Genomic DNA, 20,714 nt, shown 5'->3' with positions numbered 1-20,714 from the left:
TAGGTTTGCAGCTAAGTTACAAGAATTCACATACAAACTTGAATACATATCTGGCTGGAAAAATGTCCAAGCAGACTGCTTATTGACACTTCCTTTAGTAGTGAAGGAGCATACGGAATCTGATGAGGAAGTGGTTTGTATGGTAGCTAGTATTGAATATGCCTGTGTGGACGAGTTTAAATCTATTTCCAAGGATGAGTGACATCAAGCTGCCATTGATGATCCTGACTATTTAGAATTAGTCCACTCCATTCGGTTAGGTTGGAGGCGTGAAGGTATTGTTAATCCTTCTTTACGCACCTATGTCAAATTGCAAGAGGAATCTAATATTGGTGTATCTTACGACTTGGTTTTGAGAGACAAGACGTTCATTCCTCCCAGGGCACATAGGAAGAAGTTGTTCATGCTGGCTCATGAAGGGCATTTAGGTCAGACCATAAACATGAAACGTCTTAAGAATAATTTCTGGTGGCCAGGTCTCGACGAAGATGTCAGGGTTTGTGTAGAAGGGTGTTCGCTATGTAGAGAGAGTGCAAAGCGACTGAAGGTTGGTTCGCAAAGTATGGGCTCCATTTCTGGCAATTGTGGTGGTACACCTTGGGAAAAGGTGTGTCTGGATTTTCTTGGTCCTTTGGATTTTATTCCTGGCAATAAACGTTTTGCCATGGTGATAGTGGATGTCTTCTCGAGGTGGCTTGAGGTAGAATTCTTAAGGAACATTACCACCACTACGGTTATTGAGAGTTTATGTTCAATATTTAGGGGAGAAGGTTTCCCAAACATTTTAGTTACGGACAATGGTACACAATTAACTTCCCATGTCATGTGTAGTTTTCTCATGGATAATGGCATAAGGCATATGTGTACTTCCTTGTACAACCCTCAGGGAAATGGCATGGTTGAACGTATGAACAGGGTTGTCAAGGGTGCCATTGAAATGGCTATACAAGGGGGGAAGAATGTTCAGAAGTGTGTACAAGACATGGTTTGGGCTCACAACGCTACAGTGCATAGTGTCACTAATGAGATACCATTTACAAGAATGAGAGGAAGAACACCTAAAACTAAATTAACGCCTCACTGGATGCATGAATGTAGTAGGAGCACTGTTAACATGGAGCATGTTGGCAATATTGATGTTGGTGATTTATTCAAAGTGAAGTGGGGTAGGAGGGAGCATGGTCCGAACAAGTTCTCCGACCTCATGAAGGTGACAGAGGTTCACAAATGGCATGTTGTTTTAGAGAATCGACAAACATGGAATTCCAGGAGGTTAGGTTTGTATAAGAAAAGAAATGATGTCACTTGTGATAATGCAGATTTAAAGCATGTCTCACCGACTGTTGTTATGGAAAATGGTGAGGGTGGTGGTCTTACTTCCTCTGTTCATAGACAACCAAGGTTATGTCATGTACCTGAAAGATTTAAAGATTTTGTTATGACTTGATTATTTTTTCTGTTTGAGCCTTCAGGTTTTTTTGTTATTGTTATCTTCTCTTCTCTTTTTCTCTCTTTCTATTTGTCTTATTTCAGTATTGCTTTTATGTTCATTATTATAATGCTTTATTCTTTGTTCTGTTATAACGAAAGGGGACATGTTGTAAGTCTGTTTGATCACTTCACTGTGTCTCATGAGGATGGATTGTTCGCTGTGGAATTCTTCTTTGGCATTCCATAGAGACACAGCATTCTCGGAGAGGCAGTTGATGCAGATAGCAGGCTGGTATCCCCGTCCTGACGAAGAAATAAATACACTTTACTTGGCCTTACCTGTCTGCCTCTTCCATTCGTACTTCAACATTTTTTTAAGAATCAGATTTGCTGGTAGGGGGTTGCCTTCATTTTTTTAAGCTGTCTGGCAGGAGTCTATTCCAGATGAGTGGCTGTCAAAAGTAATCAAGTAAGGATATATAAGCAACTTTGTGGATAAACTGGAAGAGCACAAATCCAACTGATGTATGGCCTTGAGAGCCAGGACTGGAGTCAAGTATAATCAGATCAATTCTACAAAGGACTCTTCTCAGTAATTTTAATGATGCTCAAGATCAAATGTCTTACTGTCTGGTGTTAGATGTAAAAGCAGCCAACAGATGAATCTGAGCAGTGCACTTCAAAATAAACCCCCAAAACATCTTACTGTTCATTTCACAATGTTTGGATCCGATGGATTTATTTCTCCCTGGACCCATCAAAGATTTCACAACAGTAAAGTCTCTGTTTAGTAGTTTATGGTATGCATTGCAAGTAATCTGTTTTTACATTCAGCTTAAATCCTTATCCTTAATCATCAAAAGGTATTAGCACCAGATGTAGCTTTCTTGCATTAGAAAGCAATTTCTCTTTTTTCTTATCAGAAGGTTTCCTTGAAACATGCTTCGTCTCTAATCCAGGAGACAGAGGACCTGGATGTGATATGGTCAAGTTTGCCCTCCTGATCAATTTCGAGTTGGAGTTCCCATCCTTTATGTATTTGCATCCCCAGGCAATGCTGTGATGCCGAATTTATTAGAGTAAAATGTAAATGTTCAGATGTGCTTCTGTAGTCTTTTCCGCCAATCTCATTACTTCACTAGGACAAACAGGTGGCAGTGGTATTAGTGGCTTGTTTTTGCCTAGAAGCAAGGGATTTACACTATTATTTAGGATGTCAGTCAACCAGTTTGGAGAATTCTGAGTCTTCTTCCTAGTGCAATTTGGGGGCAGACCCCAGTTTCCTGTCTTACGTACCTGGGAAATTTGAAGGTAGGCTTTTGGCAGAAGCATCATTCCAGTTAAATTGTGTTTTTCAGATTTCACAGTCAAGTCTAGGTTAAAGAATACGCTGGGTTGTCTTTTCACTTACGTTGTGCAACCAGGAAGATAGAGTCATTCACTTGTCAAATTCTGTTGATACTGCATTTCTTGAGAGTTTATTTTTCAGTCAAGTTTGGAAATGCCCACATTAATAGTGTTGTAGGCTGTCACTTGATAACGTTCCTCTCTTTTTTATTGTTTCCCAAAGGGAGTTGAATGTGAGGCATTGCATTTCTTTTTCCAGGCCTGGGTGTGTCCGATGATGCACCAAAGGGTTATGCTGATAGTACTGTTATATTTACATTTTCATCCTTATAAAACTTTCACACAACAGACATTGTTTCCCATGACTAAAATTGTCTTTTTGGTAGGTGTCACTATCAACACTGATTTGTGAGATAGAGAGCCTTTTCTATGCATGGAGCCATTTCATCATTCAGTCAGACACAGTGGAGCCATTTCATTATTCAGTCAGACACAGTGGTCATGTGGGCTAATTCTTCATTTTGACCAAAGTTGTGTCACTCCTTCACTGCTCCCAGGAAATGCAGCTGACTGTGTTTTACGTTTTGCTTGACAATGCAACTATTGCCACACCTTACGAGATCAAGAGAAAAAGAGCATTAAAAAGCACTATTGACAGAGCGGTTTTAGCTCCACTCATGTTGATCTTCCCTCCTACATAATTTTATCCTGCAGCAATTGAGATTTTCCACTGAAAAGGAGTGCTTTTATTGCAGGTTATGCTCAACAGTGTATGCCTGAGTTGGTTATGGTGACAAGACTATAATCAAGGCTGTAGGCTTGAATGTTTCATTGGGACAGAAAATCTGCTAGATGCGATAGGGCTGATCAGTGTACTATGAAGAGTTATGACAAATGCATGACTCGACTCAATCTTTAATGACATTTTAGATATTCACTTAACGAAAGGCAGGAAAATCACCCAATAGGCATTTTACGGGTAGATTGCTATTACTCTTGTGTTAAATCCTGTAAACATGCATTCATATACATTACTGTTAAAGGCAAATATTTTGTTTACCTCCTCTGCTACACTCCGCTTTTAGGTATTTCATTGATTTGACTGTTGTCAAAAACCAACATACAAAGTGACTTTTCATTGTGAACTCTCTGACATAAACAACAAGAAGCGGTTCTACTTTGAGAACTTCTTGCCAAATGTTGTAGTAAGAGGTTTCATGCTGTGCACACTAACAGATTCAATAAGAACAGATTTTGCACTGTTGGACTTTACATTGTGAACTCCATGACAAACACCATAGGAAGAAGCTTTGATTTTTTTAAATATGTAATATATAATATAGGAATAGACTTTACCTTGTCACCTCTCTGACAAATGAAACAGGAAGAATTTTAGTACATATATCCCTTTTTAGGTCTGGCTATAGTAAAGAATTGGGGTTTCCAGAAAGAGAGTTAATGGTCATGTCAGTGTCTACTTTGGCTGCTTGATAAGTCTGTCTAGGTAGAGATGACATTGTCTTGTTTATATTCATTTGAAAGAAAACAGGTATGCTTTATTGATTATTAAATATAATGGCAAAGGCTCTTATTTTACCCTGAGAAAGAATTGCCAAAGATTGTAGACTTAATACTTTCAATTGTAAAAAGCCTAATGTTCCTCAGTAGGTTCATAGAAGACCATTGCTAGTTCTTACAGTTAGAGCCTGCTGGTGCTCTAATTGTCATTTTTCACCTCATAGATAATGAGAACAGGCTACCTTTAAAAGATTAGTTGCCCCTTGTGACATACCTAAAGGGTATGTAATTTGTATATGTGCACTCTGGGTAATCTGAAAGCCCCCTAAAAGAGTGGGATTCCAGTTTGCACTTCACCTGAAATATTATAACAATTTGTTGTTTTGATTACAGTATTCTGTTTTGTGTGCACTTCCCTTTTTAACCCCTCCCCTGCTGGTGACGGAACCACTCTGTCATCAGCCGCGGTCGTGCTGTGCTGATGACGGAGCGGTTCCATCACGGCCCGTTCGGAACGCCTGCGCGGCGCGGATTCCGCACCTGCGCTGAGCGTTTCATTGAGCGGGCAGGGCCGTGACGGAAGCGCTCCGTCCTGAGCACAGCGCAACCGCGGCTGGTGACGGAGCGGTTCCATCACCAGCATGCGCCCGCCGTGCGGCCCCCTTAGCACTGTGGCGGATTAGCCGCCGCAGTGAAGGGGTTAAAGAAAAAAGATTGGTTGCACATTGAAGTATTTTTCGGTATTTTGAGTGTTGCCTAATTCATAGTTTTCAGCCTACAGCATCTCCCTGAGTCAGCCCTTGTAAATAATTATACTTGGTGCCCAATTTAAGGGTTCTGAATACAGGAGCCCCAGGAAACCAGAGGTGAAAGACCACTGCTTACACAATTGTAGGTTGTACCGTCTGCCTTGAATCTCCTTAACTGCACTTCTCTTGTATAATAGGAAGGGGTTTTACTTTCTTAACAAACACAATAGGAAGAGTTTTACATTTTGAACTATGTGTAAAATACAATAGTAAGTGGTTATACATTGTGAGCCCTCAGACAAATACAATAGGAAGCGGTTTATTACAAAGGTCCCATTTTATTTTTGTCCAAGATGAATGCAATGTGTCTTGAGAGAAAGACCTAATAATCATGTCAAAGTGTAATTTTGGTCTGCCTAAAATATTTTGTGGGTCCTATTTTACAACCAGCAAACTTACTTTATTCATTTTCAAACAGACTTTATTCTGATGCTAATGCAACCATAAAAGTGCATGAAAACATTAATAAAACAACATACATATCGGCATCTCCAAAGCCTTTAACACCACAATCAATACGATATATAGTATTAAACATTCATACGTATAAAATAAAAACAAAGACAAGTGCATCCAACTACACCTCAGTGACCAATTTGGGATATCAATCAATCACATAAAGTGCTACAGTGCAATAGCAGCAGGTCAATCGCAAATGACACGTGTATCATCGATAAAAACATCTAAAAGCAGGACTAATCAAAGTGCATTTTTCCCCTGAATCGTACTGCAGAACGCAAAAAATAACACACAAAAGCAAGAGTCATCGTCAAATAACTGCTGGAGATGATAATAAGCTCGAGCACATTGCCTAAGGTTTTGGGATTTCATAAAAGGAATTTCAAACATGTTGGTATATTTTTTGTAAAAGTTACAAACAAAAGATAAAATGGAGCATGAACTGTCCGGAACAATTATTACAAGGGCACATTTTAGATTCAAGATGATGCTGAACACCCAAGGGAAAAGACTGCAAATATTTAATCGTGCCGGTCCTGAAGCAGAACAATAGCGAATGTTCCCATCTCCTTCTTGCATTCCACAGATAGCTCGTGCGGGATATCTCAGGGCAAGCATAAGTAAGCTGCAACAGTCAATTTAGATATCTCAGTTTGTAGCCTCTGGGCTTGAACCTGTGCTTGCAATAGTGCCTGGACATATTTCTTCGCCAAGGAGGCACATCAAAACAACGTTGCTTAGAGCATGGATTAGGCCTATGTCTTCAAATTATTTCTTTATGTATGCCAGCCAAGGAATCATAAGTCCTCTTTAACACCTTAAAGAGTCATTTATTATATCTCTGGTAAGAGAAGCTTCTTCTGTCTTACAGATGGATAGCCACAGTAAGGGTGGTCGGGTACGAATTCTATCACTAATGTAGCCTTAGCCTGTCTCCATGTGGCAAATAAAATGAGAAGTAGGGCACGAGACAGACAGAATCTGACTTCAGAAAGCGGTTCTCCTCCATTTGGAGGGCTGTACAATCCAAAATGCCCCATATGTCTGCCCCATAGGAGTAGTTGATGGGAACGAGGCAAGATGGCGGCAGTGCGTTTGGTCGAGTGAGCTATCGCTGCTGATAGCTATCCCCACCTTCTACCAGTAACACACCAGCATGACAATGAGGTTTATTTGCTGCTAAAACTGCTAAAGCCTGCTGCATTTTGAAAATAAACGTGTGATGCTGTGGGACCTACTTATATCCCAGTGGCTGGCGGTTTGTGGTCTCCAGGTCACACTCCAGTGCGCTCAATTGGTGTGGCGCCCCCCCTCACGGACTCCATCAGGTCGTGTCGTGGGGCTGACCTGGGGCGGCTGGGATGAGGATGCCCCCAAGGAATGCTTGAGCAGTGAGACTGTGCGATGCTGGTGAAAGCACTGCCTCCCTGAAACTCCAGGAAAACGCCCAAAGCAGACAACGACAGGTAGCGGCTGTGAATACTGTGGCTGTATCTGGAAACATTCACATGCTGGCTCCAGGGAAGAAGACAACTCCTGCCATCTTTTTGTCTGGAAAAAGAGAGAAAGACCGCTAAACAGCTTGAGGGCCCGGTGGAGGAGACTACCTGGACGGCACGGACATATGAGGTGAGCCCTGGGCAGCTGGGGGACTCATGCTAAAGGGGTGAGGCTGAGGCTGTGATGACCTAGGTTGGGCAAGAAAGCTCCCGGTGGGAGTCTGCAATACATGTGCTGGGGGGCAGGGTCCCCAAGTGCAGATAACATCAGGGGGCGCCTCGGCCAAAAATACTTCAGAGCTTATGGTTGCTGATGTGGAAACGGAGCCCACTAAAGTGGATGGGGGTCAGCTCTACATATTGGATGTGACAGAAGTTCCACAGGCTGATGCAGGAGATCCTTTTTTTAGATGTCTGATCACTCTAATTCATCAGGAGATGAATCACTGCAATTATCAGATGTCCCCTCAGGCTCGACAAACAGCCAATGGAGTGAGGCTAGCAGTACTCATCAGGAAGAGGAGACCCCGGGTGCTCGGACTTTGCTGCCTGCCTTCGGCACTGTACACAAGAGGTTATCTACATCCTCATCAGGAGACTCAACTGACTTAACTATTATACCTGCCCAGGAACAGCTGCTTTCCACCTCTTCAGGTGTAGACATAGCCTCAAGGGCGGGCGATGAGAAAAGACCAGCCTAACGTATCCAAGCATCAGGAAGACATCTCCGTGGCCATTATTTATGAGACAATTATGTCACTCAAGGATAGAACCCGGGCTGAGAGCAAGAAAACACATGGTGCTTTTAGAAAACTTCAAAATTCACTTAGTCGAGTGGCTAAGTCTTACTCTGAGTTTGCGGAGAGGATTTCTGAAGCAGAGAATAGGATTTCTACCCTTGAAGATGAAATTTTGGGCCAGAGGGTGGCTACAAATGCTTTGACTGCGCAGAAGGACAACATTGCCTTGAAGTTAGAGGACATGGAAAATCGCCTCCGGCGTAATAACTTAAGAATTATTGGGGCACCCATAGGTGTTGAAGGCTCCAATCTGCAGAAGTTTGTTGGGTGATTTTTCACTGAAGCTTTCCCGGAACTGACCCAATGGTCATGGGACATTGAAGTGCAACAAGCTCACCGATTTCCTTTTCGGTTGAGCAATTGGAGAGCGCCTAACTGCTCTGATTCACAACCCAAAGCTATATTGATGTGTTTCTCTAACTTTTTATCTAGGCAGGCTTTATATGATTTGGCCAGACCCGATAGGAAGAGAAAGGGGAATGGGTTTGAGTTTTTTGTGCCCCCCTACTACTGTCACACGACAGTGGAAAAAAGATGACAGCTGCAGAAGCTGATAAATTAATTTCAGGCTAAAGGAGCTCAGGCTTTCCTTTTGAACCCCGTAAAACTTAAAATAATATACAAGGATAAGATGCAGTTTTTCACGTCTGAGGTTAAAGTTACAGAGTTTTTACATGATATTGCATCTTAGGAAAGGGTGCAGAAGTAGATACAAACCTGCTTAGAGCATTGTTTGTGGAGATCGGTGGCAAATGCATATATTTAACAATAGTTTGCTGGTTATCAAAATGTGCTGTGCTTTGAAATCTCCTTATGGTGTGTGGCGATTGGGTGAACTGGGAGCAGGAGAGAGCTATCGGCAAGGGTTGTGAGGCTCCCCATCACTCTAGGCCTTGGGTTTTATAACCTCAATGTTGGGGTAGGTAGGAGAAGTCTTCGCTGGCAGAGGGGATGCCGGGGTGGGTCAGGGAGGGGTCTCTGGGAGGGGGGACTGCGATAGGAGCATGGGGTGAAAAGTGAAAATAAGCCAATAAACGTGTTAATGTAAGAGGAATGTATGTGATACTTTAGGGGAGAGGGAGCTGTCAATCCAGTCTTAAAACAGGTTAATGGTGAATGTTTTGTCTATATGTTCATTTAAAGTATGCAGTCTTAATGATAGGGCCAAGCGGCAAAGAGTTGCGCAGAAAATTAGGACTATGTTCCCCGATGTGGTGTGTCTTCAAGAGATGCATATTCCCTGGAGTAAACATAATTAGTTAAGGGAGCTAGGGTACAAGCTTTTAGTATGCACTTCACAAGGGACTAATACAAGAGGGGTGGCCATTCTTGCCATGAATAACATCTTAATGGTTGTTAGAAGTCTTGCAGACACATATGGACGCTGGGCAATGTTCAAATGCTCACTCGCTAATAAGAAGTTCACAATATGCTCGGTATGTGGATCTAATCATGATGAAGCACAGATTCTAGAGTATTTGAAAACAGAGTTGGCTTCATGGGCCTCCCCTCTGATATTGTGTGGAGATTTAAATATTCAGTTGGATGAAGTTACCAGGGGTACGACTTTAGGCATGAATCAAGGTCGGAAACCCAGGGTATATAAGGTTTTAGTTAAGTCAAGTCAAAGAATCTTACATAGCGCACATATCACTGGTGGGTCTAATGGCGCTTGCTTCTGCGCAGTCAAAGCGTCTCTAGCCACCTTACTGCAGCATCTTTACGAGCATGGCCTAGACAATGCTTGGTCTAGGTTAAAATACCCGGATCCAGGGTATACACATCCCACGTCCCCACAGAACATCTTTAGAAAGGCCACTTCACAGCCGGACAGCATTGTTCCTCTTAAAACACTTCTGAGGATTGCTGGTTCTGTGCCATTAGCTTAGCAGCCATTGATGCTTGTTCTGTCTACACAACACTCACCTCCACACAGCCCTCAACTAACAGGTACCTCTCACAATCTCCTACACATCCATCCCATGAGTGTGCATCTCAGTACTTTTCTCAATCATCTGAGGGAGATAACAACCCTGGTGAGGAACAATTATCCCCATTCAACAATCTCTCCTCCCATACCATAACTGCCCAGATTGTTTTCTCCTTCATGCTGGACAACCCACTAGCCATGTGACATGAATATGCATGCAGGTTGTGGGTGTTGTCATGCTCTAATGCCACTCACAGAGAGGATCAGTTTTACTAACTGAAGCCTAATGTGCTGGACGATATTCATGCAATAAGGGATACTCTACATGATATAACTGCCTCCTTTGAATGACAGGCCAATCCCATACCTTACATACTGTTGCAAAATGCTACCAAAGATGTGGCACATAGGCACCAAAAACACCTTCAAGCATTTAGGGAACATGCAAGGCAACATGCTTTGTCCACGAAGATGATAGGGGCAATAAGCAAAAGTGCCAAGGCTACTCTCCTTGACCAACATATGCACAAGATTCTACAGAGCCACCTCATCGAAAGAAGGGCCCACCCCCTGATAACCTCATACATCTGCCACAACCACCTGCATTACCTCTACCACTTCTGCCACCAACACTGCAACACTAGCAACTCAAACACCACCAACTCAAGCAGCTCCAACCCAACCACCCACAACTCAAGCACAGTCTCAGTAAAACTCACCACCAGCATTGCTTAGGTGGAGTAGTAGGAGAAACGTCACAAAGTATATTTTAATGTTTGAAATTAGCAACTCTATTCATAACACAGTCACTGCAACCATTTTAGACCAATACAAATTTGTACTCCTTTTTGATAATAAATCTTTGTCTAACTTTCATCTGTGTTGAATGTTGGATGTTGCATTACTACATAGGAAAATATTATGTTTGATTAGTTCTTTGTTTAGCTTCAAAGTGTAATACATTTAAAGAATGTATTCTGATATTGAAAGAATTTTCTAACTTACTAAACATTTCTTTTAGCTGACATGCAATGCATCAATTTGCACAATGTGTAAACAGGAATAACGTTTTAAATGTCTGAGTTGAATGATTATATTGATAATGAAAATTAAAGTCTTTTTGAAAGAACTGTAATTTTAAGGAAACTAAAATCTCTCCTTTGGAAGGGGCAGCATTAAATCAATTTGAGTGTTAAAGCAGAGGATACATGCTCATTTGGATGGGGGGGAAATAATACAAATATGGCAGGACATGTCAGGGGAATCAGCCTGTATTAAAAGGGGGCAGGGAAAAGCAAAGTCCAAAGTCGATAAATTGTCCAAAGAATGAGTCCACCGCCCAAAATTATAATAAAGCCATTCCCTCAAGCTAGAGTGAGTTTCTAAATACTGTTCCTGGCTTGGAGGCAAACGTTCCTGGCCATCCGCACTGTCTGTCTTAACCACAGCAATGATATAGTCCCCCTCCAATGTTTAATGGCTAGCCACAGCAGGACCAGACACTCCATGGGAAGGTGGACACACTGGGACATCTGAGAAAACAACAATCACAGACAAAGTGAGAGAAGGGACAACAGAAGGTGGAGTAGGTTGGGGATGCAGACATGCCATAGGACCTGATATGAAGGAGATCATGAAGCCACTTAAAGTTCAGAGCTAGTCAGTGACCATATCTAGGAGTATCCAGACATGTCCAACTTAGTCTAGAATATCCACAGACATCACTCCCTGAAATTCTCTATTTTCAGGAACTCCTTGAGAGCAGCCAAGACCATATATTTAAGATGGAAGGAATTTTGGCTGTACATGAAGGCTGTGGGGCATTGGGGGCTGAAGTGTCTTTCGACTCTTGGAGTTCTTCCAGATGGGCACCTTAAGGAGGAGATGATACATGTAAAGGGAATACAGCTGGAGGTTTCTATAGAATGGGGATCTCTGGCATTAATGAGGGGCTGGCTGAAAACCAACCCAGATGGTAGTGGTCCTTGCTCTTCAGACAGCACAGGTTGTTGTTTTTCAAAGTCAGGAAGAGAACCAAGATCTGCCTCCTCTTGGCTGGCCACATCCACATGCCCTGCCCTCACAATTGCCTCTTTAGCATCTGCCAGGAGCATTTTTGTTACAGATCTTGTATGTGTCAAGGTTGGTGCATATCAAAAGAGCTTTATTTGAAAGAGATATATATTTTATTCTTAATACAAGAGCTGTCATTGTGTGGTCATTAAAAAACAAACGTGCATGTATCTCGTGCTTTGGAACAAATATTGCTGACCTACCAAACAGGTAGAATTGACTTTGGAACAAATTGTAAAAACATTCAACAGACGAGACATGGTTGTGCTGAGAGCTTATTTCTTTAACTAAGTCTGTGCCTAAAGTCATAATAGATGTTTTGCAACATTTTCTACACATTAGCTATCTGAAATTGCAGTGGATTTGTGGAAGGCAGAAAAGCATTCTAAAGGATCATGTCATAGGGGCTCATTACGATGTCGGGCGGAATGCCCCCGCCAGGCTGGCGGTAGCCACCGCCAGCCTGGCGGGGGCAATCCGCCCGACATCGTTGCACTAAAGACCCCCCGCAATATTAGGATGGCGGGGGGACCTCGGCGGATGGAAAGACCGTCCGCCGCTTTTCCGCCCCGATCGCCTTGCGGCCGGGGTGGAAAAGGAATAATATGGTGGCGGTGTCTATCAGACACCGCCAGCCATATTAGGATGGCCTTCTCTGAATGCCTTTCCGTGGCAGCAATGCCGCCACGGAAAGGCATGCGGAGAATCCCTGCAGGGGCCCGTTGCGGGCCCCCAGGGACTCCGGGGGGTGGGGGGGTGCACATGGGGGGTACCTATGGTACCCCCCAGCTGCTCCATGCACAGCATGGCAGGCACCACGCGGTACCTGCCATGCTGTGCATGGAAGAGCACAGCATGCTTTCCTGCCATTGTGGCAGGCGGTGCTGCGTGCACCGCCCGCCACAATGGTATGAATGCAGGATGCGCCCGCCACTGTGGCGGGCGCATCCTAATACTGGCGACAGCACCCCCGTACTTAAGGCGGGTGGTCCATCTTACCACGGGGATGGTGGGCGGGCAAAGTCCGCCATCCTAATGAGGCCCTTAGTATTAATCTTTGCATAACATATTTGAAAACATAATAATGAATTATGTGAATTATGGATTTAATGGGTAGAAATATGTGGTGGTTTAAAGGAAGGTATAGGTCCACAATGTCAGCATCACAAAATCGAAGGTCACAAAATAGAAATGTAACAGTTCAAAAGGTGCAAGCTGTGTTAAAGTGTTGTTTTCACAAAATTTGGAACTTTACAATATTTTCCATGGCGTCAATCAATCAATCAATATAAACTTTATTCAGTTGGTAAATCAACCATAAAAGCATGTACAATGTTAAAAATAAATAAAAACTAGCAGTACACAATCATAAAATGCAAAAGCCCATTTAGTACAATACTACCAAATACATTTAAAAGTACACAATACATTATTCAAACCAAATGGTACCTGTTAGACTTGGCATCTTTAGGCGTGTTTCCCCTGAGTTTTTGCTTTCTGCCCTCCCGGTTTTGACTCTGTTTTTTCTGGTATAACATTTCTGCGCGCTTTTCGCACTTCTGATCAGTGGTAAAGCGCTGGTGCTCCAGTGGTGAATTGTGTTATGATTGGATGTGTGACTTACGTGTCAGTCCGCAGTAAAGGGCACTGCGGGTGCCGGGGCATGTGAGTCAACCACTATTCGTTGGCCTGAACACGGATTGTGTCACCCACGTATATAGCCCGAAAAAAGGTATAAGTGAAGGAAGTTTGGTGTGCCTGAACTCAGCGTCTAAAGACGCAACCTTTAGAGAGGGTGCCCTTTTCATTTTGAGTTCATAGAGGCCACTTTTAGAAAGTGGTTATTATTTTGCTCTGTCTTCCCGTGTGCTTCTGTTGGAATGTGGATTGCCTGTCTGGTTTTTGTACGACGGATGGCTGGGGAGCAGGGTGGCTCCCAATAGTTTAGGTAGGTCAGGAAAGGGCTAAACAGACCTGGGTTACGATGGGTTGAAGAGGGAGGATATTTCCTTGCACCTCAAAGGACCTGGTCTGCCTCTGACAAAGCTGTCTCCACCTCCTGCCAGGAATTCATGCCAGAGAAGGCCCAACTTGTTCTGGCCGGACACCGACACCCTCTGCCTGGAAGATCAAAGGACTTTTGTGTACAAATACTGGGTCCCAGACTCCTGAACTTTAGAATTCATCTGTATCAAGAAGACTGCACAGAAGAAGAGCCTGAGAGCTGCTAAAAGGAACAACCACTTTGCTATGTGCTTTGCTGGGCTGACCTGCAGTGGCTGCTTCTGTCTTGGGCAGTGAAAGGCCTGGACTGGACTTTCTCCAACCGAAGTGGTGAGACTCTCCAAGGGCTTGAGGTAGAGCTTGCCCCCTGTTCACGAAGTCTCTGGAACAGCAAAGACTTCAGGTTCTTCGACCCAAAGCACTGGGGACTGTGTGTTTTGTGCTTCAACCCGAAGAACGCCATTCGATGACGTCTACGACGACCCTGCCGAACCCGTGTTCTCTAGGTATAGCAGAGGGCAAAGCCGCAATGCCGCACCATGACTCTGGTCTCACCAACTACGCCTACTGACACCATCACCGAGCCGCTGATCGCACCGCGACCTGTGAGCCTGCACTCTGCACTGCCTCTCTACACAACGGCGTTGTGGCCTTCCTGATGCCGCCACTTCCTGCCAAAAATTTACACAGCTGCTCGGGGGCACCGCTCGTAAGTTACACAAGGCACCACCCTCATCCCACACCACAGCTTTGGGCCACCCACGCCGGTGTCATCAACTCTAGTTCATCAGCTAATGACAGCGCTTCAGAAATGACAACGCCGCTGCTTGCACCGTGACCTGCTAGCACTGTGACGAGCACCGCCTCCACACCGCTTCACACCCCGCACCCGACACCTGTTGGCACCAGCGCTCAGGGCCCCATCAGAGAGGAGCTTGACCTGCAACGCGAGTCACTTCAAGGGTCTCAACGTCCTGCATTTCTCACAGTTACTGTTTGCAGGTCTTCCCGACACTGTATCTGGCCCGCGCCCCCGCGACCAGACAGAACTGTTGGATTTGTGGTGCGCAACGCCCTGATAGCCACAGATGGAGCTATCGATATCAAGGAACTATTTTTAAAGCGTATGTTTGATAAGTGAAGATTTTGAAGTATAGTATTGTGGATTTTTATCGTATTTGGTCTTGTCTTAAGTGTATAAAAATTGGATATTTTTATAAACTGGTGTGGTGTCCTTTTGTAGTGTGTACACTGTTTTACTGTGGGTTATGTGTAAATGCTTTACACACTGCCTCTAAGATAAGCCTGGCTGCTCATGCCAAGCTACCAAGGGTGTGAGCAGGGGTTATTTTAGAAGTGTAACTCACTTATCCTGACTAGAGTGGTGGTTTCTGACTCTTTGGCGCAGGTCTCAACAAGCCAGAAATCCTACTTCTATCAGTACACCACATTCTTAAAACCAGATCCTGAAAATATAAAAAGCATCATAGATGGCCCGGTTACTCAAAGTGCATTGTGCCTCACCTCATGACTGCACAGCAACGCAAAGAAATAGATTTACACATAAACAGGTCTCTTCATCTGAAAGTTTCTGAGGATAATAGTGGGCCTGTACACAATACCTTACATTCCTAAATAAAAAAAAAAGAACTAAAAAACCTCTTGGTGTGAATGTTATAAAAAATCACAGAAAAAAAAGAAAATGAAGCTTTGATTGGCTAGAAACATTATTGTGTGGGAAAACTTTGCTTTCTAATTTTGCTGATATTCAAACAGGATGCAAAGCACATATTTGTTCATATCAGCTCCGAAGTGAAACAGTGATGAGTGTACCCTCGGTCCTCTAATAATCCATAAATAGCTGGTAGGAGAGATTTCGGGATGTAGGTGCAAATATAATGTGGAGGCAAAAGTCTGACAGCCAAACTTTTTATAATAAAGCAAAGATCTGCCCACTGCAGAGTCAACTGATTTCTATGCCCCATATTTCTGACCGATATGTTGCTATTGCGATGCATTCGACAGTATAAATCTGTAACAATGGGGCAAGTGCCCTGCCACCCGACGGATAGAGAAGACTAAAAAGGGATCCCACAGCTCTAGCCAATTTTGCTTTACATGATTATACATGGGGAGCCCAGGAGCCTGAAGAACTAAAAGACACACCAAGATAAGAAAAAGTGCCAGTACTCATTAAGCGAAAACGACCTGCTTTGATGCGCATGAGTTTAGTGTGCTTAGGGCCACAGCTCATAATAAAAGATTTGGCATAATTTGTTGTTAAATCAAGATCGGCCATAAAATGTATGAACGATTGCACCAATAAGCACAATGCTTTGGGCGTGCGAGCAATAAGTATGATGTCATCCGCATACAACAGAATAGTTAGCAGAGTGACATTTACTCTAGGGACATCAGGAGTTCCTAAAATTTATTCAGAGGTGAGTTATGTAAAGCATGAATAGGAAAGGGTCGAGGATGCACCCTTGAGGGACTCCATGACCAATATTACTACATTTGATACCATGCCATTTTGCCCAAGCCTGACCCTGGCCTTGGTGTAAGTGTGTAGTGATACCAATAAAAGCTCTAAGGGCCAGATGTATGAAGCATTTTTTGTCTTCACAAACGGCTGATTCACAGAATGAGAAGGGGTCCCTAAGGGACGCAAAGGGGAAGGGACCCCTTCCCCTTTGTGAATGTTTGTAAAAGCATTTTTTTAGAGAAGACAGTGGTCCCACGGACCACTGCCTGCTTTTATAACATGAAAAGAAAACTTTTCATTTTTCTTTTTGTAAAACATCTCGTTTTCTTTTAAGGAAAACGGGCTGCTTTACAAAAAAAAAGATTGCTTTATTTAAAAGCTATCACATAAGCCACCATCCCCGTGATTCTTGCGATTCCTAATTGATCACAAATTGCGGCCTACCTCATTAATATTTATGAGGTAGGTCATTTGCGACCCTTAAGGAAGCGCAGAAAGTGTCCAAAACACTTTCATGCATGCCGTTTTGCGATTTCCTAATTGTGAATCACTAGGATTCACAATTAGGAAATCGCAAAACGGATTACTGATACATCTCGCCCAATATTAGCATCTAGGCCCATCTCACAAAGTATTTGCCACACCTTTGATCTGTTAACATAGGCAAAGGCCAATGATAGGCCCATAATACGCGAGGTAAATAGGTGTCTGCTTCGCTACCTTGTATTTCCCAATAATAAGGCTCAAATTTAAGCATTATTCCACAGTACCAATGCCAGTGTGAAACCCATACTGACATACATTTAAGATGTTGTTCTCTTGAACTTGCTCCAGAATACTGTTATAAAGGACTCTTCCACAAATATTCGCTGGTGCACAGCCGCGGCCGGTAGTGGGAGTACCTGCCAGGTGGTGACGTGGGGATGGGGAGGGGCAGTGTGGGGGGTAGTAATGTATGGATTATGGAGCTTTATAGGTAAGTAAACATATAAATAAATAAAACGAATTTCGTTGCACGCACTGCATCGCATTTGGTGATGCAGTGCATGCAACACAATTTGTTTTATTTTTTTATATGTTTACTTACCTGTAAAGCTCCATAATCCATATATTACTACCCCCCACACTGCCCCTCCCCCTCCCCACGTCACCGCCCGGCAGGTACTCCCACTACTGGCCGCGGCTGCTGGTACATTTATCAATGGAATAGGACTGTAACAATGCGGCTTGGAAAATCTCCTTTTTTAATGATTGGGACAATCACCGAGCTCCCCCATGAAGCTGGTATGGTCTCATGGCTTAATTTATTAAAAACATTTGTCAATAAGGGGTGCCTATGGTTTTAACTTACATTTAATTAGATCAATTGCTATACCATCAGGTCCTGGAGGTTTCCCCTCCTTGCTTAGCTGCATGGCAATAATTACTTCCTGTAATTAGACTTGTATTAATGGGGAAGAATCCAATGGTACCAAGATCTTTGGAGAAGAGTCTGAAGCTTGATAAACCAAGAAGAAATGCCCCTGTTAAGTTGTGCTATTTATATGACAGCTAATAGATGTCGATGTTTGATTCAGGGAGAAAATACTCGAGCCTGCTCTCCAAAAAGAAAAAGATTTACTATTATTTGAATGTGCCAGATGGGTCAATGTGTCCCACTGTTGAGAGATAACTTGATTCCTCCTCTTGGTAGTCACTATTTTATAACGTTTCCACAAGGCAACTATGGCAGTGCGATCTCTCAGTGTTTATTTTAAAGCCTTAAGTAAGAGATGGTTAGTTTGAGAACACTCATGGGCAAACCAATGCGGGGCTTGCTGCACTGGTTTAGGGGGGGTTTAAAAGCAACTGGAAAACTTTGGAACATAGAGCTACAAAGGCATCAACCACAACTCTTTGCCAGTCAACCTACTCTTCCACACACCCCAACACTAGATCGGTGTTCTCAGAATTAAGCTGCCCAAAAAATTCAGTGAGTCAGAAATTCTCCTGTAAACTCTAAGGTTATCAGTAGATGGAGATAGATTACTCAGACCCATACAGGTTTGAGGGACCACTCAAAGTGAAACATCAAAGGCTATTTCTATTGGGTTGTAATCCCCAAATTCTGGACCAACGATGGTACCATATTGTAGATAATCAGTTACATTTTGAGAGACAAATATGCAATCTATGACAGAGAAACAATTTCTCCCCCTATGGGTGGGCAGTCCCAGGTCGTTAGTACCGGCAACATTTAAGACATTGAACAAATCAGCAGAGTTAAGAAAACCTTCCAGCTCTTTGCGTCTAACATTCATTCCTTCATGACTATCTAGACCAGGGGTACTCATAGTACGGCACGCAGGCTGCCAGCGGCCCGGCAAGCCTTCCTTGGCGGCCCATGGACCTTGCAGACATCCTACCTGTGTTTAAAAAAAATAATTTAAAGAGTGTCCTGTGTCCGCAAACACTGCCGGTTGCAGCAGAGCTCTTTGGGGGCCGGGCGATTCCAGTGATGGTTAGAGTGTAGCTGCAGGGGCGCTAAGAAGAAGTGAAATACAACAAAGCCTCATTAACAAGTAAGTTGTCTTTTAAAGACCTGTGTAGTACTCGGGTGCGGCCAGGAAGCTGTCTCAGCCCTGGCTGACACACACGCACGCCAGGTGATGTGACAGAGGGAAGGAGACAAAGGTAGAGGGAGGGGGAGGGGGGAAAGGGAGGGAGAGAGATGCAAACAGAGGGAGGGAGACAGAGGGTGACAGACAGAGGGAGACAGAGAGAGGGAGGGAGACAGAGAGAGGGAAGGAGACAGAAAGAGGGAGGAGGGTGACAGAGGGAGGGTGAACAAGGGAGTGGGACAAGGAGAGGGAGACAGTCAGAGTGAGGGTGACAGACGGTGAGAGAGAGAGGGAGGGAGTGAGACAGAGAGAGAGGAGACAGTCAGAGTGAGGGTGACAAAGGGAGGGAGACAGAGAGAGGGAGACAGAGAGGGAGGCAGAGAGAGAGGGAGACAGAGAGGGAGGGAGACAGCGGGAGAGGGAAACAGAGGGAGAGGGAGACAGAGGGAGAGGGAGAGGGATAGGGAGGGAGGGAGAGAAAGACAGAGAGGAAGGCAGAGGGAGAGGGAGACAGGGAGGGAGACAGAGGGAGAGGGAGACAGAGGGAGAGGGAGACAGAGGGAGATGGAGACAGAGTGAGAGGGAGACAGAGGGAGGGAGGAAGAGGGAGAGGGGGAGACAGAGGGAGGGAGACAGAGGGAGAGGGAGACAAAGGGAGAGGGAGACAGAGGGAGGGAGACAGAGAGAGGGAGACAGAGAGAGGGAGACAGAGAGAGGGATACAGAGGGAGGGAGACAGAGGGAAGGAGATAGAGGGTGACAGACAGAGGGAAACAGAGAGAGGGAGGGAGACAGACAGAGGGAGGAGGGGGACAGAGGGAGGGAGGGAGGTAGAGGGAGGGAGACAGTGGGAGAGGGAGACAGAGGGAGAGGGAGACAGAGGGAGGGGTGGAGACAGAGAGAGGGGGACAGAGGGAGGGAGACAGAGGGAGACAGAGAGTGACAGACAGAGGGAGACAGAGAGAGGGAGAGAGACAGAGAGAGGGAAGGAGACAGAAAGAGGGAGGGAGGCAGAGGGAGGGAGACAGAGGGGGAGAGACAGACGGAGAGGGAGTCAGAGGGAGAGGGAGACAGAGGGAGGTAGACAGAGAGAGGGAGACAGAGAGAGGGAGAAAGGGAGGGAGACAGAGAGAGGGAGACAGAGGGAGGGAGACAGAGGGAATGAGACAGAGGGTGAAAGTCAGGGGGAAACAGAGAGAGGGAGGGAGCCAGACAGAGGGAGGAGGGGGACAGGGGGAGGGAGGGAGGTAGAGGGAGGGAGACAGTGGGAGAGGGAGACAGATGGAGAGAGAGACAGAGGGAGAGGGAGACAGAGGGAGGGGTGGAGACAGAGAGAGGGAGACAGAGGGAGGGAGACAGAGGGAAGGAGACAGAGAGTGACAGACAGAGGGAGACAGAGAGAGGGAGGGAGACAGCGGGAGGGAGGAGGGCGACAGAGGGAGGGAGGCAAAGGGAGGGAGACAGAGGGGGAGAGACAGACGGAGAGGGAGCCAGAGGGAGAGGGAGACAGATGGAGGTAGACAGAGAGAGGGAGAAAGGGAGGGAGACAGAGAGAGGGAGACAGAGAGAGGGAAACAGAGGGAGGGAGACAGAGGGAATGAGACAGAGGGTGAAAGACAGAGGGAGACAGAGAGAGGGAGGGAGACAGACAGAGGGAGGGAGGGAGGCAGAGGAAGGGAGACAGAGGGAGAGGGAGACAAAGGGAGAGGGAGACAGAGGGAGACAGAGGGAGAGGGAGACAGAGGGAGGGAGACAGAGAG

The sequence above is a fragment of the Lissotriton vulgaris genome, chromosome 8, assembly GCF_964263255.1.
Source record: "Lissotriton vulgaris chromosome 8, aLisVul1.2, whole genome shotgun sequence".
Lineage (NCBI taxonomy): Eukaryota > Metazoa > Chordata > Amphibia > Caudata > Salamandridae > Lissotriton > Lissotriton vulgaris.
This window is presented reverse-complemented; position numbering follows the sequence as displayed.